The sequence below is a fragment of the Octodon degus genome, unplaced genomic scaffold, assembly GCF_000260255.1.
Source record: "Octodon degus isolate 3935 unplaced genomic scaffold, OctDeg1.0 scaffold00048, whole genome shotgun sequence".
Classification (NCBI taxonomy): Eukaryota; Metazoa; Chordata; class Mammalia; order Rodentia; family Octodontidae; genus Octodon; species Octodon degus.
In genome coordinates this window covers 12,348,623-12,360,338 of record NW_004524624.1, presented here as the reverse complement: position 1 = coordinate 12,360,338, position 11,716 = coordinate 12,348,623, and the positions used below count along the sequence as shown (strand labels likewise).

Genomic DNA, 11,716 nt, shown 5'->3' with positions numbered 1-11,716 from the left:
TTGCAGGGAGTTCTGCTGAAGGGTTCCCTGCTGGGCCTGCACTCTGGGTGGAATGAGGATCCATGGGCCCTGGGTCGACCCACTCACTCACTGGGCTTGCGCTCTGGGTCTGTTCAGGATCCTGTGGCCTGGGTTGGCTCACTCACTCGCCGGGCCTGCGCTCTGAAAACTGGTTTCTAATGGTTTATATTTTTAAATAACATTTTTATCATTTTCTGGCTCTATTAACTTGTTTATTCCCTCTTCCACGGTGTGTGGTGCAGTGACACACACCTGTAATCAACCCCAGCACTGAAACAGGAGGATCAAAAGTTTAAGTCCTGTCTGGGCAATTTAGCAAGAATCTGTCTCAAAAAAATAAAAGGACCAAGGATGCAGCTCAGTGGTGAGGTGCCCCCTAAAGTCACCCAGCATGGGTGGGGAGGGCTGAGGTGAATCTTAGAAGAAGATGATAGAGTTTAGTTCCTAAAATAAGAGATAGTAAGAAAGAGGGGTGAGGACAATGGCAGCAGGAATAGGAGGCAGAGGACAGTGCTTTGGGGCACTCTGGGCTCCCCTGAGTAGCAGAGTGTGAACCTGTTCTCACTGAGACAGCGCTGTCAGAGCAGACATGCAGAGCTACCTTGCTGTGATAGAGAACATAGACCACACCCTGACCTCAGTTCCTGGCTCCTCCCGTCTCAGGTTCCTGTGTGAGTTCCTGAAGAAAGGACAATATATCGATTAATAGCATCAGGTTAATTTGCCTTCCAGGAGCTTGGGAGATAGCTCAGTGGGATAAGTGCCTACCTGGCAAGTGCAAACTCTTGAGTTTGAGCCCTTGTACTGAAAAAAAAAAAAATTAATTTGCCTTCCAGCTTCAGTTGGGACGACTTGGATCTATATTCCATTCAATTCAATAAAATATGACTGAATACCAGCTAATTGCTGATGATAGACCAAAACCTGCCCCTGCTCTTGTGGAATAAATGGTCAGTCAGAGGAAATAGGCATTAATCAAATAATCACAGGGAAAATGCTAAGTTGCTTGGGTGTTAGGAGCTAAGAAAACCGGTGCCAGTCATGGCAGTTCTTCTGTAATCTCGGCACTCTGGGGGACTGAGACAAGAGGATTGCCTAGCCTAACCTGACCAGTTTATGACTTAGCCAAGACCCTGTCTCAAAATAAACATAAAAAGAGCGGGGGAGGTAGCCAGAGTGAAGGTCTTTAGTTGAGTTCCCAGTTCCAAAACTAAAGACAAAGGTGCAATACTGTGAGTGTTCATGAGAGGCCCTCTCTCCTGTGGGGGAGTAAAAGGGAGAGTCAAAACCCTCTTTGAGAAAGTGAAGCTTAAACTCAGATCTAAAAGATGAATAGGGATTAAGATGCTAAAGAGGGGGCTGAAGAGATAGTTCAGCAGTCTAAGCACCTGCCTGGCAGGTACAAGGACATGGGTTTGATCCCGAGTACTGCATGCAGTGAAGACTCCCCGGAACCCCAGATGGAACCCCAGGTGGAACCCCAGGTGGAACCCTGGGCGTGCCTTGCTAGCCACTGAAACTGGGTGTGATGGTGCACACCTGTAATCCCAGCGCTGGAGAGGCTGAGACAGGAGGATCACCACAAGTCCGAGCTAGGAGCCAGACCCTGTATAAAATAAATAAATGATTTTTTTTTTAATGACAAAGGGGAAAGAAGGGTGTTCCAGGCAAAGGAAACAGAATAACACTATACTCCCAGGTGAGCCACTTTGCAGCCGCTTTGCAGGTTCCTGGAGTCTGGGCCCATAGAGCGAGGGCAGTCAGGACTGCGTCCCCCGACGCTACAGCCGGAGGTTGCAATTCTTGCTTGCTGCGCACACATTCACAGAGAGAGTTATCTCTAGATAATGGTGCCACAGGACATAAAACTGATCTCAGGTAGATGACCTCCAAATGATATAGGGGAAAAATGAAACTCCCAACTGACCTGAAAGTTACCTGGGGCAAGTTTCTGTTCTCTAAAACTGAAGAATGAATTTTAGAAACAAACAGAGGTTATGAGCAGAACATATTTATTGGGAGAAAGAAAGCTCCTGTTCTAGAGAGGGAAAGGAGGAGGGCCCTGAGCAGGCAGTCCCCAGGAGGCTGTCTCTTCCAAGGCTTTTATAGAGCAAAACCGTGCGGTGAGGCTGGTCTAAGGTGGTAGAGAGGGCTGGAGAGATGGCTCAGTAGAATAAGCACTTCCCTGGCAAGCGTAAGGGCCTGAATTCAATCCCTGGTTCCACCAAAAAAAGCTATTGACTTGTACATAGAGGAACGAAAAAATTATTGGCCGAGGGGTTAGTTCAGTAGAATAAGTGCTTGCCTGGCAAGTGCAAGGGCCTGAGTTCAATTCCTGGTTCCACAAAAAAAAAAAAAAAAAAGGTGGTAGAGAACATGGGAACTGGCTTAGGTGGGCATGAGGTGGGACAAAACTATGTTCAACCAATGAGATTACAGGTAAAATTGATTAAATCTAGTATCAAATGAGGAAACAATTCCCATAGCAAGCAGGCATGAATATGGGACAGGGTGGGGGCTGGGTTAGTGACTCATTTGGGCTCTTTCAAGGTGATTGCTAACCATTCAAAATATCAATCCCGGGCCAGCCAGATGGCTCAGGGAATTAAAGCGCCTACAAGCAGGCTCAGGGGCCTGCCATGCTGGCCTCGTCCCCAGGGCACAGTGGGAGGGCAATTGAGATTTAGCATGGTGGCACCCACCCATAATCCCAGCTCTTGGGAGGCTGTAAACGGGGGGATCACTATGAGTCTCATCTAGTAGTGAGACCCTGTAGACCCTTCCCTAAAAATACTAAATAAATAAATAAAATAAAATATCAATCCCTGATGCCTATCCCTAGAGAAATATGTAGCTGTATTTGTTTCCTCTTTTGTCTTGAGTTATGACACTCCATAGGGGAGTGTCTGGCTCTTCCACTTTGCAAAGTCACCTTGCCTTCCATCTCGCCTCCTTGAGAGCCTGGCCCTGTCTGACTGCCTATAATATTTCTATCTAATTAAGCTACCTACAACAATGGGACTATAGGAACTCAATGTTTTTCTTTGTATATTTTATGTTTTGAAACTTCTATGTGAAGTATACCTGTACATGACTTTTATAACCAAGGTAGGAGGGAATTAATAAGTCAGAAAATGATTTCAAAAATGTTATTTAAAAAAAATATAAAGAAATGTAAATCACTTCCAGGTGTGTTGGCACATTCCTACAATCCCAGCCCTCAGGGAGGATCAGTGTGAGTTCGAGACCAGCCTGGGCTACAAAGTGAGCTCAAGGCCAGCCTGAACTGCATGTGGAGACCCTGTCTCAAAAAGACAGAAAAAGAAAAGTAAATTGAGATAGGTCACATGGTGATCACAAAAACTGCAAAAGAGAAGAAAGTTAACATAAAAAGTTAATAACTGTATAGATGGAATACAATAATCTACAAATTAAACAGAACCAGTAGAGCACTGTTTTCTTGCCTAGAATGATACTTGTTTTCTACAAAACAAAACTTGCATGGCAGAGAACAACTGGGTTAAGGAGAGAAGTAGCGTGTTTCTTCCTCTTTTATTTTCTTTTAATTGCTCATTTAAAATTGCCTGGTTGGGGCCAGGAGATAGCTCAGTGGCACATGTGCCTGCCTGGCAAGCGCAAGGTCCTGAGTTCAATCCCTGGTACCAGAAAAAAACAAAACAATAACAAGCAAACAAAAAAATTGCCTGGTTATTGTAAGCAATCAGACAGGGCTGGGCTGTGAGTGCTCATGACAGGGCCTCCAGCAGTCAATGCAGAAAGCAGCCATGGCTGGGGGCCCACCCACTGAAGGTCAGGCTTCAGGAGCAAGAAGCGTGCAGCTGTGCACTTTGGCTAGGGCTGAAGAGCAGTAGCTGACATTCCAAGTAGGCATCCATCACCCTGGAGGAGGACCAAACCTCCTTAACCCACCCCTTCCAGGAAAGCCTGGTCTGCCCATGTGCACTTTCTCACTGACTTGTTTCCCCAGATGATCCCCATTTAATCAATATTACCCTAGCTATGATAGTTGTTGTCATCTTATTGGTTGACCATAGTTTTGTCCCACCTCACACCCACCCTGTGATTTGCCATTGGGTCAATATTGTTGTAGGCAGATGAATTAAATAGAAATATTATAGGCAGTCAGACAGGGCCAGGTCCTCAAGGAGACAAGATGGAAGACAAGGTGACTTTGCAATTTGGAAGAGACAGACACTCCAATATGGGTCACACCTCAAGACAAAAGAGGAAACACAGGGATACTTCCCTAGGGATGTGCATCTGGGATTGGTATTCTACATAGGTGTTGGTAGGTTTTCCATGGTGTTGCAGCAGAGAAACAGGCAGAAGGCAAAAGGGAGAGGGGCTTTATTATAAAGGGAAAGGGGATTCATTGTCTTGGAGGACACAGAAAGAATCTGGGGAAGATGAGGAATTCTCTGGATTGGAACAAAGGGAGGCTGAGACTGTTATGGCCTTTTGCCAGGGGAGGGGCTTGGGGGGGATGTTTAGATAGACCTGAGGATCTGACTGGGTCCTTCCCTGAGGTGGCAGGAAAGGTGAAAGGAAATTGCAGCCTGGGCTGAGTTGAAGAAGAATTGGGGAGGTGGTCTCTGGGAAGATAAGCTGTTGTTTTAAGGGCTTCAGTCATATTGAATGACCACCATAATAATTCAGCAATTCATACTAGAGCCATAACCTATCAGGTATCAATCACCTTGACAGATCACAAATAAGTCACTAACCCAACCCCCAACAGGAAGACTCCCTGTCCAGTATTCATGCCCACTTGCTACGTGACTCACTTCCCCATTTGGTACTAGATTTAATAAATCTTAGCTGAGCAATGGTGCTTGTAATCTCATTGGTTGACCATAGTTTTGCCCCACCTCATGCCCACCTAAGCGAGTTCCCATGTCTTCTCCACCACCTTAGACCTGCCTCACTACATGGTTTTCCTCTATAAAAGTTCCTGGAAGAGACAGCTTCCTGGGGACCACCTGCTTTGGGCCCCCTCCTGTCCTCTTGGACTGTAGCTTTCTTTCCCTCAATAAATATATTCTGTTCATAACCTCCGTTTGTTCCTAAAATTCATTCTTTGGTTTTAGAGAACATGAACTCATCCCAGGTAGTTTTTAGGTTGGGAAATCATCTTTCTCCTTGTATCATTTGGAGGTTCCCTTTATCAATATCACCTAAGGACAACACTTGCAATCTTCTGTCCCACCTTGGCCCCACATCAACTTGTAACTTTGTTCAATAAAACACCCTTGAAAAGCGGGATTGGTGGGCAGCCAATCACGTTCTGTGTCCCTTTCTGTCCCTCTGAGACAGAAGCTTTTTTTTTTGTGGAACCAGGGATTGAACTCAGGCCCTTGTGCTTGCCAAGCAAGTGCTTATTCCACTGAGCCATCTCCCTGGCCCCCTAGACAGAAGCTTTTTTTCAATAAATTCTTCCTACTGAAAAACAAAGAAAAAGAAAATTGCATGACTATAATGAAGTTTTACTTCAGACAAGCAACTGTTTTTAGAAGATCCTGTCAGCCCCAAGCTATGCAAGGGTGTAACTGAGGGTGGAGCAGTAATTAGCGCAATTCAGGACCTGCAGAATCGGAGGCAGCAGGACCTGGTCTGAACTCCTCAACCCAGGCTTACCTTTCTGGGCCTGGTGGACCCTACCTACTCCACTAATTAATGAACAGAGCATTATAGTTAGTGTTGCTGTATTCTCTACAGATGGTTTTAACAGCAACCCAAGGAAACTGACTTCTATGTAAGTCTACTACATAATAGAAATTTTTCTCTTCCTACTTACCATGTAGACCAGGGATTTTTTTTTTTTTTTAACTTTAGCATTTCAGCATAATTAGCTTTATTAGATTGGGCTAATTTGAGGATTTTTGCTCTAGTCTTACTGGCCAAGAATAGAAACTCCTTGTGATTTTAATACATAAAATTAACTAGCAAATATATTAACAAGCATATATTTGTGTAAGTTTTAATAAAAATAGACATTGAGACCAGAAATCATACATTTCTTTATCACTGTCAGTTTGATTTAGCTGTTCAAGGTAGGTGCTGACTTGAGTAATAAAAAGCACAAGTAAAAAACTTGAGTTCTTCAATGTATCAGTTGTGATGTAAGAATAGAAAAGGCTGGGGCCAGGGAGATAGCTCTGTGGCATAAGTGCCTGCTTGACAAGTACAAGGTCCTGAGTTTGATTCCTGGCACTACAAACAACAACAAAAAAGCAACTCTTAGAACAGAAAAGACTGATTCATTCAGAAACAAACTCATACTCAGTATTTCCCTAAAATACTAAGGATGTAGCTTTTTCTGATAATAATAATATTGCCTAATAGTTTTGGGTTTTTTTTGTGGTACCCAGGGATTGAATTCATAACCTTATGTTTGCTAGGCAAGCACTTTTTCCACTGAGCTATCTCCCCAGCCCACTTGTTACATTTAACTGTTAGGTTTTTCAGGGCTTGAACTTAGGATCTTGCACTTAGCCAGGCAGGAGCTTATGCCCCTGAACAATCTCCCCGGCCCATTTAATTATTAGGTTTTTCAGCATCAGCAGCGTAGCAGAGAAGTAGAGTTAAGGGAATGGGAAGGGAAGGCTTTACTACTCTGAGGATCTGGAGAGGATCATGACGGGGAGATGGAGGATCCTCTGACCCGAGACAAGGAGGCTGAGACTTCATGGACTTTGCTAGGGGCAGAATTTGAGGCCAGGTTCAGGGACACACAAGGAGCTGACTGGAGGCTTCCTTGTGTGCCCGGGAAAGGTAAAAGGAAGTTGCATCCAGGACTGGAGTGGAGAAGGAGGAGGAAGTGGGCATTGGGAAGATACGCTGTTGTTTTGGGATTCAGCCGTGTTGGATCAGGGCCAGGATAATTTAGCAGTTTGTACTTGGGCCAGAAACTATCATTAATAACCTGCACGAATTATTTATTTAATTGAATTATACTTTATAATTAAAACCATATCTATTTATCATAAAAGATAAAAACAGTCTGATAGGTTTTAGAGGCAGCAGCAATGGCAGCGGCAGTGGCAGCACAGCAGAGAAGCAGAAGTAGGGGGAGGGAAAGCCTTTATTAGCTCTAGACACATGGAGAGGATGAAGGGCAGGGAGATGGGCAGAAGCTGAGACAGGAAGCCTGAGACTCTATGGAATTTGGCTGGGGGTGGAGTTCGAGGGGCAGGTTTAGTGACGTATAAGGAGCTGATTGGAGGCTCCCTTGTGTGTGTGGGAAAGGTCAAAGGAAGTTACACCCAGGGCTGGAGTGGGGAAGGAGGAGGAAGTGGGCATTGGGAAGATGAGCTGTTGTTTTAAGTGCTTTAGCCATATTAGATGACCACCATAATAATTCAGCAATTCATACGAGGATCATAATGTATCACAGTCCACATATTAAAGAAATTGTAGGCAACTAAATTAGATAGAAATATGATATGACAGGCCCAGGCCTCAAGGAGACAAGGTGGAGGACAAAGTGACTACGCAACTTTGAAAGACACAGACAACTGTGTGTAGGTCAGACCTTAAGACCAAAGAGTAAAAAAATGCAGCCTGATGCCACTCCCCTAGGGATGGGTATCAGGGATTGATATTCTAAATAGGTATCAATCACCTTGAAAGAGCCCCAAAGAGTCACCAATTTACCCCCAACACAAAGAGACCCAGTCCCATATTCATGCCTACTTGCTATGTGACTGGCTTCCTCATTTGGTACTAGATTTAATCAATTTTACCTGGGCAATGGTGCATGTAACCTCATTGGTGGACCACAGTTTTGTCCCACCTCTTGCCCACCTAAGTGCATTCCCATGTTCTCCATCCTAGACCTGCCTTACTGTGTGGTTTTACTCTATAAAAATCCCTGGAAGACACATCTTCCAGGGACAAGCCACTCTGGTCTGCCTTCTGTTCCTCTCTTTGACAGAAGTTTTTTTTCCCCAATAAATATTCTGCTCTTAACCCTCGTTTGTTCCTAAAATTCATTCTTCAATTTTAGAGAACACAAATTCATCCCAGGTACCTTTCAGGTTGGGAGTTTCATTCTCCTATATCAATATCTTCTAAAGTTTTTAAAACACAACTATATGGTAATAGTTTTACAACACTGTGAATATACCTAATGGCAATGAATCATTTTACAAAATGGTTATATTTTATATTTTACCATAATAAAAATAATTTTTTATAAAATCACAACTATGTGCAAATATTCACATTATAGTGTATATATTTTATATAATGCTATTAATTTCTAAGTTTGTTTAATCAAAACAGAATTATATAATGATAGTTTATAATGTGCTTTTCTTCTTTCACTTGATAGGCACCTTCCATGTCAATAGATAACTACCTTATTACTTATTACTGATGCCAGATGGCAGGATCTTCTGGCATAGGAAAACAGAAATGAGATATTACAAGAAAATTCATTCTCACACAGACAAAGATATAAGGTGGTGAGGGCCTGCAAGATAGCTCAGTGGACTAAACATCTGCTTAGGCAATTGCAGGGACTGGGTTCGATCCCCAGCATCACATGCCATGCAGGACCAGGCCTGGGGTTCACTGAGCCAGCCACTGAGACTGGGCGTGGTGGCACAGGCCTGTAATCCCAACGTTGGGGAGGCTGAAAACCGGAATACCACTGAGAGCCCAAGCTGGGTAGTGAGACCCTGTGCCAAATACATTTTTTAAAAAAAGTGTGGTGGTGGAGTGTCTTCAGCTAAATTGGGGTTTGGCTGAAAGAAGTTATCAGTTCCAAAGGAAAGAGAAACTGGTTTAGGTGAGCAGAAAAAAAGGAGGGGCTGGGGAGATGGCTCAGTAGAATAAGCGCTTGCTGGCAAGCGCAAGGGCATGAGTTCAATGCCCGGTTCTGCCAAAAAAAAAAAAAAAAAGGAAAGGAAAAGGAAAACATATACATATAAAAGATAGCTAAGATAGTTATATTACCAATTTCTCTCAGTTCATTGAAAAGATAGGTTTGTGCTATATTTGGATACTTAAATGTTATCTCTCATACTCTGAGTAAAGATAACAATACTCAAGTTATTAACCATTGTTACCCTCCTATCATATTGTCTTGGAATTTTTTTTTCATTTTTCTTAGTAAATACAAAAATGTATGTTCCCCAGAAGACAGTGATATACAAAATGACAAAGAGAAGGAACAAAATGCAGTCTCAGGCCTCGAGTCCACCCAGTATAAATGCAGAAGACACTAGCACTGAGGAAACTGGAAATCACATGCCAGATATCCCTGAAATAATAGCGTTGACAGTAAAGAATCAACTGCAGAAAGGTATAGAAGAAATAATTTCCGGGGGCTGGTGAGATGGCTCAGTGGTCTAAAGCACCTACTTAGAACAAGCTAAGCTAAGCAAAGCGCAGGGACCCTGGTTCAATCCCCCAGCACCACGTGTCAGCCAGCCCCGCCCCCTGGTGGGCTGAGCTGGCCACACACACACTAAATAAATAAATAAATAAATAAATATTTAAAAAAAAAAAAAGAAATAATTTCGAAACTCAAAAATGTAGTGGTAACTATAATCAAAGAAGTACTAAGTGCTTCTAAAGAATACACTGATATTTGTTGCCTATATCTTGTAATATGAGAAACTACTTTGGCAATAATAATACACAATGTACTAACCATTGTTACTCTCCTAAAATCTTGTTTTGAGATTTTGTACCACTGTTTTTATTTTTTTTCTTTCTTTAAAATAAAAATAACTGATGTCAAAAAAAAAAAAATGTATGTTCCCTAAAATGCAAGTTCTCAAACTGTGTTCCCCAGCACAGCAACATTGTCCTCACCTGAGAATTTGTTAGATACACTCACTACTTTTTTGGCTTTTTGAGACAGGATCTTGCTATGCAGTTCAGGCTGGCCATGAGCTCACTTGGTAGTTCAACTGGTCTCAAACTTCCAACAATCCTCCTGCCTAAGCCTCCTGCCTCAGTGCTGGGATTCCAGGTGAGTGCCACCACACCCAGCCTGATACACACTTTTTTTTTTTCAGAACTGGGCATTGAACTCAGGCCCTTGTGCTTGCCAGGGAAGCGCTTATTCCACTGAGCTATCTCCCCGGCCCCTAATACACACATTTTTGAAGCCCATCGCAGACCTACTAAATTCCCAACTCTGAGGCTGTGTTCAGTAAGATGTGCTTAGTCTCACACACGCTTAATTTTGGAAACTATTGGTCTAATCCAACAGATTTCCCCCCCCCAATATTTTCTGGTTTTGGAATTATGATTAGAAAGTTCTTCTTTACAGAAGCTAATGAATTACATGCCTTACTCTATCTTCTCATCCTTCACATTTGAATATTCAATTCATATGGAATCTCCTACCTTAATAATATAATTTTCCTGAGGATAGAAGAGGTCATCTGTTTTATTTCTGTTTTAACCTAAAACAGAAATTGGCACACGATACATTCTTAATATAGCATTAGAAAATTATTGAATTTGCTACTTAATTTTGGCGTGAGGCAAATTCTTTATAAAGCATTCCTGGAAGGAATAAATATCAAGAAACCACAGAAAACTGTTCACTTAGGTGGGTTAAAATGGCAACTGATAACCCTAATGCTAGCACAGTAGATCCCTGTGTTCCTTCTGGTGTTATGCTGGGTTGTACTGCTTAGTGGCTTTACCTTTTTGGCACTAGCTCCTCAAAATAAATTTTAAACCTGGAAGGGCTCAGTCTGTTAAGAAAATGTACCCAAGCAGGGCATGGTGGAGCCTGCTTACAACCCCAGCACTTGAGAGTCTGCGGCAGGGAGGCTGGGCGCTTGAGGCCAACCTGGACCATACGGGAAACCCTGTTCCCACACAATTATCTGAAACTTGAAAATAGGGAAAAAGGATCAGTTTGTCCTTTCAGTGTACTGTTAGGCCTCATCTAACAAGCAGGTAATCCTAGGGATTGTCAAGTTTTCTAGGAGCGTAAGATGTGGAGGAGGAAGACATCTTTCCTTTAACTCTTAGGTTCAGTCATAATGTTTGAGTTACACTAGCCAAAGACAGCCAGCAGAAAAGGCACATGCTTTTATTATTATTTACCTTGATGGGAATTCAGAGAAAAAAAAAAGCCAAGGCCTTGTGCATGTTAGGCAAGTACTCTACCACTGGGCTAAATCCTCAGCTCTTCTAAAATTATTTTAAATTTTTTACTGTGAAGCAGAGTCTCACTAAATTGTCCTAACTGGACTGAAATTTGAGATCCTCCTGCCTCAGCCTACTGAATAGCTGGGATTATGGTTATGTACTGTCACATTCAGTTCCTATACCCTTTTAACTAAGGACAGGGAGTTTGGCCTAAGCAGAACTGTTTTGTACACTGTAACTAAGGATATCTTCTAGAAAGAAAGTCTGATAAAATGAACTGATTTCCTGATGGCTCAATATGAAAAGAAATTCAGCTGGGTCAACCACCTACCAACACAATCAGCTAATAATCTTGAACAAAGAATTGCTTAAAAGCAGGGGCTGGGAAGATAGCTCAGCAGTCTAAGCAAGTGCTTGGCAAGCACAAAAAACCCCTAGCACTATATGCTGTGCCCGTCCTGCCCCTGAGCATGCTGAGCTGGCCACTGAAACCTGGCATGGTGCCAGCGTAGTGGTGTATGCCCGTAATTCCAGTGCTGGGGAGGCTGAGACA

The 11,716-nt window shown here is 42.9% G+C and overlaps 1 pseudogene; it reads right to left on the bottom strand.

Annotated features, from left to right (window-relative positions):
• The window catches only part of LOC101571852, a 19,546-nt pseudogene that overhangs the window by 4,948 nt on the left and 2,882 nt on the right, over window positions 1-11,716 (bottom strand).